We start from the raw sequence: 17,046 nt of genomic DNA, 5'->3' as shown, positions 1-17,046 counted from the left end.
CTATCCATATTTAATATATACAACTTGATGAATTTGGGCATAACTATACACCCATGAGATCATCACCAGCACCAAGGCCATAAATATATACAAGGCTGTGACAATTAACTTTTCTCAATCTAATTGCTGTAAAACTTTAGTGTACTCAAAGATATTCTTCTTCTTCTTCTTCTTTTTGTAAATTATTTATTTATTTATTTATGAAACAGAGAGACAGAGAGAGGGTGAATAGGGTAGGTGCAGAGAGAGGGGAGAGACAATCCCATGCAGGCTCCATGCTGTCAGCACAGAGCCCCAACACAACAAAGGGCTCAATCTCATGAACCATGAGATCCTGACATGAGCTGAAATCGAGATTCGGTTGCTTAACTGACTGAGACACCCAGGCGCCCCTATCCAAAGATATTCTAATTGGTATATATCAATAAAGTTTAGAGGGTCTGAACCTAGAACAAGTTGAACTCTTAAATAATAATTTCCCTTAAGTCCTGGTGTTTAGGAAGTCTTTAACAATGGCATAGGGATCTAAGTTTACTGAAACCAATACCTTTTCCCTGGGGGGGGGGCTATATTCTTGGGGAACACTGAGGTAGTAACTGGCTCAGAAAGGGAAAGGGGAGAAAAAATTAAAGAGAAGAAAGATCAAGGAAGGGTACACCATTTGGGGAGATTGACAAATGAAGCAATTTTAAGTATTAACAGACTTCATTGGTGTTAAATAAAGAATTAATCAGTGAGCCAATGTTTGAGTTCAACTTGTATTTGGAAGCTTCCTCATACTGAGTAAAGAATGCAGACAATGACATAGGCTGATTTTCCTCTTTTTGTTGTAAGTGATCTCTCAAATAAACAATCTTCTTTATATTCAAAAGTTTCCAAAGTAACTATTCAAATCCCAATTGTCTCTGGTGAAATTGTGTCAGTTAGAAAGAATCCCATGATTTAACTTTATAGTGAAAAACCCATAAAGGCAACAGGTGTTTTGCCTAGGGGATGTGCTGTTTTTGACTAAGAAAGCCACAAGAGAACTACTGAGTAGTGCTTATGCAGAACTGTGCCTCTGGAACTTGGTAAAAGATCAGTCTGGCTCACTTTGAGACCACACCCCAGGCAGCAACGTTAACAGTGGTTCTCAGGGATTGACAGTGATTTTTTAAAAACAGTTTTGTTATCATAATGTGGTATGTATTTTTTGGTCTGACTTTTTTCTACCAGCACAATTATTTTCAGAGTCATTCCTGTGATAGCATATATCAATAACTCCTTTTTGTTTCCAAATAACATTGTGTTGTGTAGATAGGCCACAGCTTGTTTATTGACTTATCTGTTGATGGGATGTTGTGGACTGAAGGTTTGAGTCCCTCTCAAATTCATATGCTGAAGCCCTAATCCCCAGTGTGCCTGTATTTGGAGACAGGGCCTCTAAGGAAGTGATTAAGGTTAAATGAGGTCATAAGAGTGGGGCTCAGATCCAATAGGATTAGTGGCTTTATAAGAAGAGAGACCAGAGAGCTTTTTCTCTCTTCAGTGAGCACAGAAAAAAAGGCCGTGTGAAGATGTAACAAGAAGGCAGCCACCTGCAAGAAAGAAGAGAGCTCTCAAAAGGAACAAATTGGCGGGCACCTTGGTCTTGGACTTCCCAGCCGCTAGAACTGTGAGAAATCAATTCCTGTTCTTTAAACCATCCAGTCTGTGGTATTTTGTTATGGTAGCTAGAGTACAATGGACACTTGGGTTGTTCACAGGTTTTACTACTGAAAATAAAGCTATTATGAACATTCATGTATAAATGGAGTTACCATATTTAGCAAATAAAAATACAAGGCACGCTGTTACTTTTGAATTATTTCTGATTGCCTATGCATATGTGCACTGGCATAGAAGAAGAATATTGCACCTACAGTAAAACTTATTTCTTGTTTATTTTAAAAAAGTTACAATTATCTAAACTACAAATTTCTTTAATTTTCTCTGCAGATTTCACTCCTCTTAAACTTTTTTCTTCATAATTTGCATATAAAACCTTGCAGTTAGGGGGGCCTAGGTGGTTCAGTTGTTTAAGTGCCTGACTCTTTATTTTGCCTCAGGTCACGATCTCATGGTTCATGAGATAGAGCCCTGTGTCAGACTCTGCACTGCCTGCTTGGGATTCTCTCTCTCCCTCTCTCCCTCCCCTCTGTTCCCCTCCCCTGCTCTCTCTCTCAAATTAAGTAAATAAACTAAAAGAGCCCTTGCAGTTATGGTCTATGTTCCATTTACACTGTAAGTGGTTATACCCAACTTAATTTTTTTTTTTTGTCCATTGAACATTTATAATGGGAAAATTCATTACACATTAGTATTGTGAGCTGGCATGCTACATCATCTGACATAAAGTTAACAACTTTGAGAATTCATCTTCAAATTTGATGTTTATAAATCACATTGTCTTTGTTCCATTTAATATAATTGTTCAAGACATAGCTTGTGTTTCTGTCCTCAGGATTCCATTGCATCTCTTGGTCAAGACTTTTAAAAATATTGTCTACTGACAAAAAAAGAAGAACATTGCTATAAATTTATTCCCTTCTCTCCAATAGCACATGTGATGATTTCATTTATTTCCATGCTGGAAAAGTATTTAGCAACATCCAGGTAAAATGATTAAATTTTTCAAGGGATGAAATCTATTCAGAAATAGTCATGGCAAATGCCATAATATTTATTCACTTAAAGTTGGAATTCATTTTCCTCTTTATTAGTAATGTTGTCCCTTCTAAAGACAGCCTTAACACTTAAAAGGAGAATTTTTTTTGGCCAATTCTTTCTTTAACGCATTCAACAATTTCTTTTAAGCAATGGAGTATTTCAATAACACAGTTTGCTTTTCTTTCAATTTCATGTATTTAAGAGAGTCAATGGAATTTTGAATGCACAAAAATTTTTAAAATACAGGATATCAAGAAAATCACAAATATCATTTAATTACTCAGTTCAAACAATGTAAATTAAACCAGCGTAATATTTCATGACGATTACTTCAATGCCAAAGAAAAGACATCAGACGCTGTTTGAGAAGCATTATGCAGAATATGGGTAGGACACCTTAACAGCTTCAAGAGAATCATCCATACCTTCTTTCAACTTTGAATAAATATTGTACCATCATACAAACATCTACAAAACTTGTATTTATATTGTCACTACTACAAACAGTATGATTTTTCTCATTAACTCAAATTTTAATGTTTCTGCAAAAATTTGCTATTGCTTCTGAAATATTATCTGAAAGAAATTTTACTTGCAATAGACTTATAAGTTAACCTTTTTATGACAAAAATATTACAAAACCATAATTTCCTTTCTGCATTATGATTATTTATACCCTGGTTATGCCATAAATGTATGGAATAATGACTGTTCATTATTGCAGTTTTTTTTGTCCAGGCACTTGAAAATTTGCTTGCCCTTTTGGAGTAATGAAATGCTTTTAGTAGACATATATTTACACAATCATTTGAGCTAGAAGACCAATGGTAGTATGCAGTTTGGAAGGTCATCACATCTTTTGCTGTGATGATTTTATCTTCTTCATCTGAATTTCTCTTAAAAAGAATTGTTAGTTAAAATAATTTTGGAACTAGTTAAGGAAATCATACATCTCTTATGTATACCTGTGATATACCCAGTATATGCTGATTTATATCTGACTTCCCATGACTTCTGAGATTGAGTGAAAAATTGCCAATGCACAAAGAGCTTCACATTTTTTTCTCCTTTTCTCTGTCTACTGTTCAGAATATTCAACGTGAAATTTATACTTGTGTTTTGGCCCTTTGGCATTCAAACTTGTAAAAACAGAAATTGAAATGATAGGAAGTAATGCAAGAATTGGAAAAAAATTATTTTGACTATCTCATGGCCACATGAATGCATCTGTCACTCTAATTCCTAACTCATAACTAACTGGTCATAAACAGAGTTGAACTATTAAAAGTTAGTAAAGTTACAAACTAAAAATAAATTGAAGTAGTTTTGACATTGAAGTATTTAAACTTAAGTTACTGTGGTAAAAAAATGAGCTTTAATTGTTGAATTTATGTAATTTTTCAAAAAATGATCTGAATGCAGGATATTTAGAGCATCCTGACAATGTCAATACAGAATGCAAACCCAAACTCATTCAATACAAGACACACTTATATATACAGATGCCTTGTAACCTTATGTGCAAGTCTTTTTATAGACATATGCTTTCACTTCTATTGAGGAAATGCTTTAAGAGTGGAAAGGCATCATCATATTATAAGTTTGTGTTTAATGTATGTAAACTCTCAAATTTATTTCCAAATTGGTTTTATCATTTTGCATTCCTATCAGCACTATATCAGAGCTCCTGATCTTCCACTGAATTCCCTAAACTTGGTATAGTTAGTCTGCTAATTTTTAGCGATTCTAAAAAGTATACATTGGTATTCCATCATTTTATTAATTTGCAATCCTCTAAAACAAATGATATTAGCATTTTTTTCACATTCTTAGCTTATTTGCCATTCTTCTATCATCTATCTATCTATCTATCTATCTATCATCTTTCTAGTTAGATGTCTATTCAAATAATTTGCTCATATTTTACTGGGGTATTAGTTTTCTTAAAATCGGTGTTTTTGATTTTTTCAAAAAATATATCCTGATGATAACTTCTTTATCTGATATATGATTTGCAAATATTTTTTGCCAGTTACTTGTCTTTTCTTTCTCTTAATAATGCCTTTAAAAAAGCAGAAACTTTTAATTTTCTTACTACTTCGCATTTCTGGTCATCTTTTTTCTTGTTGTGTGGTAGGTATTTTTTGCATTCCTATAAATATTCTTAAGCTTTATTGTAGCATGCAGTTAAGTTACCTACAATAGTTTAAATCTTTCTAGTCTTTCTTTTAATATTTGTTAGAACAGAGCAGAGGTCAGCCTAAGGGCAATATTTCTTAAATATTTTTTATTATCCTCTAGGAAGTGTTTTTGGATTTTTTCCCTAATTTCTTTCCTTTCATGAAAGTCAATGCCGCAAATATACAGTATTTCCATTTATATACTGTGACTCATTAGAGGTATATAAAACATTGGGATATCTCAGATTTTCTTGACTCTGATTAATTTAAATCAGAAATTGATTTTTAGCCTGTTGGAGGTGATATTGCCTCTACTGAGAATACATGATCTGAGGATACCTCTCTCTCTCTGTTAGCTTCTCTCTGTTCTGTTGCTCTTCCCAAAGCACATCATAAGATTTCCATCCATCTGTTGGGAACAGGCACTCTTACTGAACCTGTATCAGGGCCAGCCACTGTTACTTCTAATACTTTTGAGTTGTTCTTTTCCTTGGCCTTGAGTAGTTATCTCACACTTGTGCACTGAACTGCCCTCAGCTGAATGTTTATGGTAAAGCTTTTGAAAATCTCTGGAGTTCTCTATGTAGCAGTTTCCTTTCTTATATTTTGCTTTGTGAACTCCAGTTGCTTTGCTTTCTGGACTCTTAGATCCATCTCCGTAGGTGATCCATTGTGCTTTATCTGGATTTTGCCTCCCTGTTCTCCTTTCCAGGAATTCCCTCAAGGCAAGAAGCTGGCACAATCGTAGGGCTCATCTCAATGTGTCTCATTTCTTAGGGATCAGTGTCCTTCATTCCCTGAAGAATTGTCTTGAAACCTTTGCTTCATGTGTTTTGTTTTTTGTTTGTTTTGACTGACAGGGCAAATCTGGCCTCTGTTACTACACCTTGGGTTGAAGCAGGCATTTCCCTTTATAACGTTTTGAAATGGTAATGCAAGACAAAAATTTGTCAAAAGGACAAGGGTTTAAGAATTAACCTTTTAAACTCTTTCATCTAGGAGTCAGTTCAAGGGTGGAATTACTGTTCCTCTGCCTGCCCTTTCTCTATAATTTTTTAAATAGGAGAACAATCCTCAAGACCCTGAACAAACATATACACAGTAGAAACAGGCCTTAGAATAACTCAGAATCAGTTTCATCAAGTGAATGAAAAGGCTATTAAGAGTAAACAAGATGGTCATTTCGTAATAATGCAAATGTACTAAATGACACTGAATTGTTCACTTTAATTTTATATTATGTGGATTTCAATTCAATAGATTATTTTTAAAAACTCTGTTTCTTTTAAAGTTATATACATACATATATATATATATACATATGCATATACATATAAATGATGAAATGTTCTTCTATACTACTTCCTTCTACATTAGACCCATGATATTCATAAGAGACATGGTTTATGGTTTTTCCAAGTTCCCAAATACATTGATTACACCAAAAGATAATTTTTAACCAGAACAAGAATCAACAATACCATTTGAAACTACTATTTAAGCTGACTCATGCCCCACCCTTGGATATGATTTACTAGGTCTATATTTATGACCTTAGCATCTGTATTTATGAAATGTTGTTTAGATGTCTCAACCTACATTGCTGTATTGAACTCTACACTAAATCACAAAACTATCTCCATTACACTAGGGACAATTTAATTGAAAAGAAAAATGATAATAACTTTAGACTCCCCATATTAATATGGGGCACTATATTTGCTTAGAAGGTAAACTCCACACAATATTACACTGTACAAGTGTTGCAAGATTGAGCATGAACTTACCTGATGCAAAACCAAAGTGGAGATGATGACTAATACAGTTCAGTACATGTTCAACATCTAGAATTCTAAGGCAATATGCACTACTGTAGGGGGAAGCCAGTTAAGATCAGTACACCTTCTTCTGGGTCATCAGCATCCTTTATAGAACAAGGAAAATAAGAAAATGAGGTGATGGAAAAGAGAAGAAAGATAGCTGTAACTAGAACATGGCAGACCAGCTGAAGAGGACAATTGAGGCTCTAGTTTCAATCTTTGCAAGAATATTACCACCACTGGGCCACCTGTATATAAAAGGAGGGTAATACACTCTTCCTCTTGACGGGGACGTCAAGTTTCAAGAAGAGGATATAGAGTAAAAAGTACTGGTGAGGACAGTTTGAAAAATACATTCTTCCCCTAAACACTCACATTGATAAATAAAATTGCTAAAGATTCTTAAAAGTTTTAGATCAAAATTGTGCTACAGATTATTTTACCTGATTAGTTATTATGTGAACATATTTCCAGGTATTTAAGATTTCCTACGTATTTTAATTTTTTATAATTTATCAGAAATAAATTTTTCCTCACCTTTATTTTTCAGAATTTATTATTGGATTTAAAAAGATCTTAAACTATCTGTCATTCTTCAGAGTATTAAGCATAAAGAACATGAGCATGTGAAGTTTTGCCTCTGTAAAGTTAGTTACACTTATTACAAAAAGTGTGATTTCCAGAAATATCTGTGAGGTTTTGTTGTTATTGTTAAAAAATTTCAGTACAACCTACAGATCGTGAATAGGTGCAACAACATCAATAATCATCAGGGAAATGCAAATTTAAACTACAGTGAGATACCTCCTCACACGTGTCAGAATGGCTATTATCGAAAGATAAGAAATAACAAGTGTTGGAGAGAATGTGGAGAAAAGAGAACCCTCCTCACTCTTGATGTGAATGTAAATCTGTACAGTCACTAATGGAAAACAATATGGTGGTTCCTCAAAAAAATAAAAATTGAATTACCATATGGTCCAGCAATTCCACTTCTGGGTATTTTTCTAAAGAAAATAACACTAATTTGAAAAGATATATGCACCCCTATGTTCTTTGCAGCATTACTCACAAAAGCCAAGACATGGAAACAACCAAAATGTCCATTATTGAATGAATGGATAAACATCTGATAGGAGAAAGAAGATGTGATACACACACACACACACACACACACACACACACACGAAAACTACTCAGCCATAATAAAAGAATTAAATCTTGCCATTTGCAACCACATGGACGGAACTTGAGGATATTATGCTAAATGAAATAAGTCAGACAGAAAAAGACAAATATGATATAATTTCACTTATGTGTAGAATCTGTAAAACAAACAAATAAACAATCAAAAAATAAATACAAACTTATAGATACAAAAAACAGATTCATGAGTGCCAGAGAGGAGGGGGATTGAGGAGTGGGCAAATGAGAGAAAAGGGACAAAGGGTGCAAACTTCCCATCATAAAATAAATAAATCATTGGGATATTATCAAGCCCTGCTTGATCCCACCACCAAGAGATCATGACCTGAGCCTAAATCAAGAGTCAAATGCTTAACTGACTGAGCCACCCAGGTGCTCCTGTTTTATTCTTTATTTTTTTAATTAAGTATGGCTTTAGTTATTTCCAGGAACTCTGGAAAAGGCAGATTAGCTAGCTAGGCAATATTTCACTAAATAATTATGTATAATATATTGATCAAGTTTATGAACTGGTATTGATGGGGTTAAATTAGATACAAATTTTCCATTGAATCAAAACCATCTGAATTTTTTGGTTACAACTGATTTTTTTTTCTGTCTTAAAATTAATCATGACATCATATCAGTAATCAATGGAACTATCAAACTGTCAATGATTTAATAATGCTTCAAATTGAGATTTTATTGTAGTTTCATATAAATCTCATACATGTTACCAAAATGATTTTTGTAAATGTGACCAATATTTAGAGTTTGAGTTACAAAATAATATTTTCTTATCCATTTTTCTAAATTTTCCTAATAGTTTAGTTTGAGATTACTTTTCTATCATACATGAATGGCATATTTGAAAGGATAGGGCTTATAACACACTATTGGAATTTTTCCAAATACAGTCTGTAGCTAAGTCAAGGAATGAAATAATTATTTACATACTACATCAGGACATAAGTTTTTTCTTAGTTTAATACTATCTATAATGCTATATTAGTATTAATACACTAACATTATTATACTTACACTAATAATTAGTACATTAATGTACTAATATATAATACTATGTTAGTATTATAATCAGTGAAGTAAGCAATACTCAAATTGCACTATTTCTTAGTATACTGGATTTGTTTTTAATTTTACAAATGGCTTATGTTTTAAGACAATTATGATCTAGGAAAATAATCCAGGAATTTAATTTTCTAATTCACTAAATTTTAATTCATGCTATTAATTCAAGTGCTTCCATAGACTTTCAATTAATTCTTTTGCAGTCATTTGAAAATAGTATTTCTGTTTTTAATTTTTTTAATGTTTTTATTTATTTTTGAGACAGAGAGAGAGCATGAGCAGGGGAGGGGCAGAGAGGGAGGAAGACACAGAATCCAAAGCAGGCTCCAGGCTTTGAGCTGTCAGCACAGAGCCTGACGTGAGGCTCGAGCTCATGGAGTGTGAGATCATGACCTGAGGTGAAGTTGGATGCTTAACCAACTGAGCCACCCAGGTGCCCGTGAAAACAGTATTTCTATCTCTCTAGAGCTTTTGTATGTGTGTGTATACACATACATCAGCATATATTTATGATTTGACATATTTAAAGCCCCTTTTATGTGAATGCTCTATTTTCCAACCAAACTAAAATTCTTAGTGTCTATCTCTTATAAAAAAAACAATAGAGTTGTCTTTTAATGTAAGTTTATGCTATTTGCCACATACTGATAAAGTATAGGTTTAAACAGAATCATGGTTCTAGAGATTTCTGCCCAGTATCTTGCCCAAAGATATGCTGCTCATAGTTGTCATCTGGGCTTCCAGATCAGATAATCTGACTCTAGAGACCATTTTTACAAAAAGCACCTTTTGGGAATTAGATCGGGCTTTAAATTTTACTTTTTCAAGTTACTAACTCTGTGGCCTTAAGCAAGTTATATAACCTTCCTGAGTTTCAGTTTCTTTATCTGTAAAACTGGCATAATAAAATCTAGTGCAGAGGTATGTTATAGAAGTAAAATTTAAAAATGAGTGCACATTGTCTAGTAGATCTTAAGCGTAAGTAGACAGTTAAATTGTTTTATTATTTTCATAAATTGTTTCCTGTTAGAGATGAAGAAACTTTCATCTTCAAAATAGATTGGCTCTGCCTAAAATATAGGAAGTTTTTAATATCTATTCAACACTTCATTTAAGTGAAGCAGAGGATTTAAGGCTATCAAACATATTCTGAATTTAGGCAGACATTTTCACCTAGTAATATAGGGCTAAAAGGCAAACTACTTTAGTTAATGATAAAAAGGGGACTGAGTAATGCATAGAGTGAAAAGCATATTCCCAAATCATTCAAATATGTCTTAGATAAGCAACATTTCTTAACTAGATAATTGAGGTAATCTGTGGATTGCCATGGGTACAGAGATAGTATATTTGTTTTGGTGAATATAATCAGTGTAGACTCAAATGAATTACTGTTCAGATTTAAAATCTAGCCCATAAAAAACTATATTAAATTTGAAATTTAGCATTTTTGTGATTGCTTTCCTTATTCAAAACCATACTTCGTCTAATAGGATATTTATAAGAGCACTGCTTTTTTTTTAATGCTTTTCTATTCCTAGGCAAATCATCCAGTTGGTCTCTGAAGATAAATTTTTAAATTCTTGGTGTCTACATATTTCTGAGCTTTTCCAATCAGTTAGAAATGCAGTTGTGCGCCTTGTAACTTTAGAGAATTAAATGGAAGTATCTGTAGTCTTTAGAAATCAGAAATGAGTTTATCCCAGGCCTGATCTATTTACTTATGTTTTTAGAAATTCAATATATTCACAGATGGATATTATGTAGCCAGCATTTTGTGGTGTTCTAACATGCAATATATATAACAAATTGCCAGCTAGGTTATTATATGTTTAAGAGTTTTAATTGGTGGGTACTTCAAACATTTTTTACATTGTGCCATCTGGCACATGGAAATGTTAATGAATTTTTAAACTTAATGGGATATGCTTTGCATTAGGAAGGTCTGAAAATTAGTTGCTAACCACTGGTAAATGACATATTTATCAATACAAACTCACAAAATTGCAATCCATTGCTCTGTGCCATTAAGGTAGCAACACATTGTTAAGTGCTAGTAAAAGTTGTTCAAACAATTGTCTGGATGGAAATAATTTATAAATATAGTAGCTCTCCTTACTATTTAAAGAAATTGCATCCATAATATCACAACATGTTTTTCCTTTGAAAGTAGCTTTAGAGAAATATTTTACATACTAAGTAGCGTAATTCACTTAATTTTTTAAATTTATTTCTTTGGTTTTTTGGGGGGAAGGGCAGAGAGAGAAGAAGAGAAAGAATCCCAAGCAGGCTCTGTGCTGTCAGCATGGAATCTGATGTGGGGCTCAATCTCATGAATTGTGAGATTATCACCTGAACAGAAATCAAGAGTTGACACTTAATTAACTGAACCATCAAGGTGCCCCTAATTCACTTAAATTTTAAACTAATTTTTAGATGTGTTTGGAAAAGTCTGTTGTTTTCAAGAACTCTTTCTGAAAAATCTGTCTCTGTAATTCAAAGAGGCTCTCTTTTTATTAGTCTTCCATTTTTATTGTAACTATATTTTATGTATATTAAATCTGGCAATAATATAAATGACTAGCTACCAGAACATCTAATTTAAAAAAAAAGGATAATCCACTGTGTTCTTTTCTCCTAATAATCTTAGTTTGTATATGCTTTGGTGTTCCTTCTTCTATGAATGCACTAAAGAATAGATTCCCTTTAGTCCTGTCAAAGGGAAAATGCAAAAAAAAAATCAGTCAAGAATGCAACCAGTAAACAGAAATCCATTCAACAGTACAAAAAACAGAAAACCAAAAAACAAAAAAAAAACACAAAAACACAGAGGAAACCATTGAAGCAATCTGTTGGGTAAATTGGGAAAAAAATCTTTAAAAATAGCATATATATGAAAATTACAAATAATATATTATCATAGTTTTTAGAATCACAAATGAACATTTATAAACTATTAAAAACCCTAATAAAACAAACTTCAAACCACTAGTTCATATTTTTAAATCATTACAGCAAGTAGCATAAAATTAATCTTTACATTCTCTATGAAAATATTCCCTATAGGAAATTACTAGAATGCCCATGTTACACTAACATAACATAAAAGATTTTGTTAGGTAGGCATGCTTACGATATACTTGTTTTACCTTACAGCTGTGTTATATAAAGATATACATTATAAGATAGAAGTTCACTGCTTAAACTATTGCTTTGCTACTAAAACTTGGGGGATTTCAAATAACTCATGTTTAGTTTAAATATTTCCACTAGATAGTTGATAAGAATCAAGATACATTCCTTTAAGAAATAATTTGCAAATAATTTTCCCATCAGTTCTCACCTTTTCCTCCAAACAGTAGCCTTCCTGGAGTTAGAGATGTGATATGTGGAGGTCAAGGGGAAGGCCTCCCTACAGAGGGTGTCATGGAGAGAAGTGCCATTGCAGATTTGCAGATGCCAGCTCTTGTCAGGTTGGCTGTTTTTAGTACTACCTGCAAACGCAACATGTCTTCCAGTCAGGATAAATGGTCTTGTGGGAATGGACAAGAATGTCTCAAATGAGAGAATTTAGAACAATATCGGGATGCACAACAAAGAATAAAAGACCTTTGGGCGTCTCTGGGGAAATGGAGATGTGAGGGGAGATGAAAGGCGACGGAAATGTGAAACAAAGAAGACAATCAAACAAAAGCACTTCATATCCCTGTCTGTCATAAAGCCACACTTTATTTGAAGTGATGGTATTCTACCAGTCTCTAGTCAACCACTTACTGCCTACTCAGAACTCCTGGTGGGCTCTGTAGTTATATGCTGGCTGCTTTTCATAACCTCGGCTATTCTAAGTTACATGGAAGACTTCCGGTAACAGAGAAATTGTATAGGTTATGTCCTTCCCCTTTGCTCCCATTGTGCTTACTCTCTAGTTAGCACAAAATAGTCACATACTTAATTGTTTGCTAATTGTATCATGCGCTGCTAGCCTGATTTCCTCAATGAGACCCTAAGCCCCATATGGGAAGGCCACTCTGTTATTTTTTACTGTTTACAACACTTAGCTCAAAGTACATTATTCCCAATAAATTTTAGGATATTGACATTTCTATTGACAACTCATGTTTTTCTAGTTTTTTGGGGGGAGGGTGGGGTTCTGTAGACTTTTGTAGTTTCTCGTTATAGGGTTGGCTGTTTTATGATGGGAAGAGATGGTGTACTTTACCTTGACATCTGTCTATAAAAGTATACACACATAGTAAACTATGATAAATTTTAATTAAATTAATTCTTTTAATTCTTCTCAAAGTATAACTAACATTTGTATGAAAGATGCAATCTCAAAGATAGAGAATAGGAACTTTTTTTTTTTTTTTTTTTAGATTCTCTGCGCATTTAGTAGCTATGTAAACTTTGGGCAAGTTATTTAATCACTCTCCACCCCAGTTAAGTTGTGAAAATAATTGCTCATACCTCAAAGGTTGTTAAAAAATTAAATAAATGAGTTCATGTTGTATAATGAAGAATTTAGCTACACTTTGATCCTGATTCCTTGGAATATCCCTACTGATAAAAGTGTCTTTGTTATTCACAGACCTCTTGGGCCACATATGAGTTTATACTAACAAGGCAACTCATGATGGGCCTGTGGACAGTTTCAGGATAGGATTACAGCTTTGGGGCTTTGAGCCCTGAGGTACCAGCCTGATGTCATGACCTCTGGGGAGAGAGAATATTGATTGTGCTCAATCACACGGCCATTGATTCAATCAGTCATACTTATGAAATGAAGTCCCAATAAAAACTCTGGACAACTGCACATGAGTGAGCTTCCTGATTGGTAATCATATAATGATGTGCCATGAGGCTGATGTTTCCTGAGGACTCAGAAGCTTAGCATTTAGAAGCCCCCCTAGACCTTGCCCTATGCATCTCTTCTTTTGGCTGGTCGTGAGTTTTATCCTTTACAACAAAAATGTAATTGCAGGCATAAAACATTCCTGAGTTCCATGAATTCTTAACAAAGCTGTAACTCTTGGTTTAGCCCTGACCCATCATGGAGGGTCCCTGACCCTGACCCATCTATGGAGTCCTGACCCACTGGAAAGTGAGGAGTGAGAGTGAGCATAAGGACAGTCCTCCTGGATGTCACATGTGCATGATTTTGTTTTTACCTTGCTGTGGTGTTTCCCATTGACGCTGACGGGTTTTCTCTCCATCCTATGTGTTCTGTATTGATTTTGCAGGCCACAAACCTGTATGCCTTGACCTCTAAGATGCTACAATGCTTTGTGATGTAGACTTTTAACTTTTAACTCTATTGCTGCCCATGCTGTCCAGCGTGCTGGCACAGAGAAGACAGGTCCAGAGGGTAATCTGAGCTGGAATTTGCCCTTCTCTCCCACTTTAAACATTATTTCTGTGAGAATCCTAAATTTCTTGAGTACTTCTATCTTTCCTTCAAAGAGTTTACTCTCTAATAGTTGCACAAATTGAGAGTTTAAAGGGATGGCTCATGGATCTTAGTCCCATAAAAGTTAGGGTGCACCCAACAGCCCAAATACTTTTGATCCTCTTTTTTCCCACTGACCACTTACATAATCTTGCAAATTTAACCTTTAAAAGATTGCCTTGCTAAATCTCTAAACATGATCAGAGAAGTCTGAATTTGCAATATTGGCTTTGAAGTTTCTACATAGTAAAGATTAAAATACACACTGTTATAAACTGCCTTCTGCTTTACTGAATTATCACTTCCCTACATGCCAATTTAAAGCTTATTTTGAGCCATTGGGTGATGATACTGCCTGCTGGGGGAAACACTGGGACCCGTGTGGCATGGGAGTGAATTCAGTTAGTTATTGCTCAGGTTGTGCGGATATCCCTGTAGTAAACGTGCAGAACTTAGTCCCTTTACAGTTCTACAACTGCGTATTTCAAAATTCCCCACTGCCTAAAGCTGCTACAACCGTCATTCATATATATGTACATTTTTAAAGGGAAGTTTCTAACTGACTAAATCAGTTGGACAATCTTATTAAAACACCATAAGGATATATACCTTGGGCATTCTTAGGGTGGTGTCTAGAACCATAGACTCTCAAAGCCTTAGTCTCTATTCAGATCTGATAAAATTAGCTTTACCATTGTGACTACACCCATATTTATCTAGGCAGAAGACTGGTTCAAGTCAAAGGTCTGAGGAGGGGTTACTGTAATACTTATATTTAATTTCCTTTTTTTTTATTGAAGGTATATACTAAAAGAAGATTAAGGTTCAGGGCAATGTGGCCAGCTGTAAGTGGCTTATGTGGACCACTGCGGCTCACTGCCACCTAGCACAGGGCTATTGCTTTGCACCTGGGTGGCACCACCATGCTGAAGAAATTGGACAAGAAAGATGAAGAATTAACCCCCGGGCCAGGACTGCTTGGAGGTAACTTTTTTGTTCTTTTTTTTTTTTTTTTTTTTTTCTTAATAAGGGATGATTTTAGCTTGTCCTAGAACCTGCTATCTTGCCAGTCAGGGTAGGGACATCACAAATGAATAAAATGGTTTCTCCAAAGAAAATGTCTTATTCTTATAAATAAATCAGAATGTGTTTTTTTTAAATAAATACATACATACATACATACATACATACATACATACATACATACATGAATTTTAAGAGGTTATAGGAACAAATACACATAGACATTTGGGATTTTACAAAAGGGTCAACTTGTCAGAATTTATGTTAATGGAGCTTAAATAAGGCTTCCTAAGAGATGAATGTTAGCAATAATTCTGGAATTTTGTGGCCCCACATAACTTGTCTGTAACATCCTCCCCAGGATTCTGAGATGTCCCACAGAGAACTCAAGTGGTTAGGCACTGGAAACACTTGAACTTGTCTCTCAGGTCAGGAATCTTACAACTGACACATTCCCTTGTGGTGATGTTATTGGAATTATGTGCAAAGCAAGCTTCTGCCTTGTAATGCTGTGGTCTGTGGTCACTAGGGAAACAGAGCAAAACAAAACAATGGAAAACACCTTTATTTTTGAGAAAACAAGTGCAGATAAATGCATAGGTTCAATTATTTTGGTGAAATCCAACCACCATCTTGGGGTGATGCAGAAAGAAAAATTCCTACATGAAATGTCAGGGTCAAATTCCCCATGTCCTGGCACTGGGACAGCTGGCAAGCTTCTATGGCTTTTGTCTCAAAGCCCCCAGTCACCTGTGAAAGTGTTTACCGTCATGATTGTAGGGTCCAGCAATAGGAAATGCCTTCATGAAAAATAATTAGAAATTTTAATATATAATTATAGCTTTGGTTATCATATATGATACTTTGTCTTTTATTGTGACTTTTGCACATCTCAGTAAAACACATTTTATGTAAAATGTGGATATTTCCTGAAAAATTCTTCCTTTTTCAAAGAAGGCTGTAACTAATAGAGTGAATGTAGGAGTCACTAATGTGCATTCTATTTTATAATTCTGAATTTCAGTACTGAAACCAGCCTGAATCAGTCATGAGTACTCATGTATATCCAGACAACGTAATAGTATTCAGAGCTAAAAAGAAATGAACTATCAAACCATGAAAAGATATGGAGGAATACTTAATGTATATTACTAAAAAAAAAAAACAATCTGAAAAGGCTACATACTGTATGATTCCAACTATATAATGGACTATGTGACCTTCTGGAAGAAACAAAATCATGGAAGTTGGGGTTAGTGGGGTGAGGATATGAATAGTCAGAAAACAGAGAAATTGTAGAGCAATGAAACTGTTCTGTACAATATTATAATGGAGGAAATATATCATTATACATTTGTCAAAATCCATAGAATGGACAATACCAAGAGTTCATTCTAATATGAACTATAAACTTTGAGTGATAAGGTTGTGTTAATGTAGATTCAGTGGGATGTTGATAGTGTGGGAGGATGTGCATATGTGGAGTCAGTGGATATATACAAACTCCTTGTATTTTTTGCTCAATTTTGCTTTGACATAAAACTTCTCTAAATCATGAAGTCTGCATTAAAAAAATACTAAAATGAGATTTTTGGATTATATAAATGAAATACTA

The 17,046-nt window shown here is 34.2% G+C and overlaps 1 long non-coding RNA gene across 1 annotated transcript in view; it reads right to left on the bottom strand.

Annotated features, from left to right (window-relative positions):
* The window catches only part of LOC109493388, a 441,201-nt gene that overhangs the window by 65,624 nt on the left and 358,531 nt on the right, over positions 1–17,046 (bottom strand). Inside the window, exons 3-4 of the long non-coding RNA XR_006588213.1 lie at positions 12,306–12,456; positions 6,656–6,792 (exon numbers count right to left, since the gene is read on the bottom strand). This is a non-coding gene — a long non-coding RNA (uncharacterized LOC109493388). The remainder of the gene's footprint in view (positions 1–6,655; positions 6,793–12,305; positions 12,457–17,046) is intronic.

This window comes from Felis catus, chromosome D3, assembly GCF_018350175.1.
Source record: "Felis catus isolate Fca126 chromosome D3, F.catus_Fca126_mat1.0, whole genome shotgun sequence".
In the NCBI taxonomy this organism is placed as follows: domain Eukaryota; kingdom Metazoa; phylum Chordata; class Mammalia; order Carnivora; family Felidae; genus Felis; species Felis catus.
This window is presented reverse-complemented; position numbering and strand designations above follow the sequence as displayed.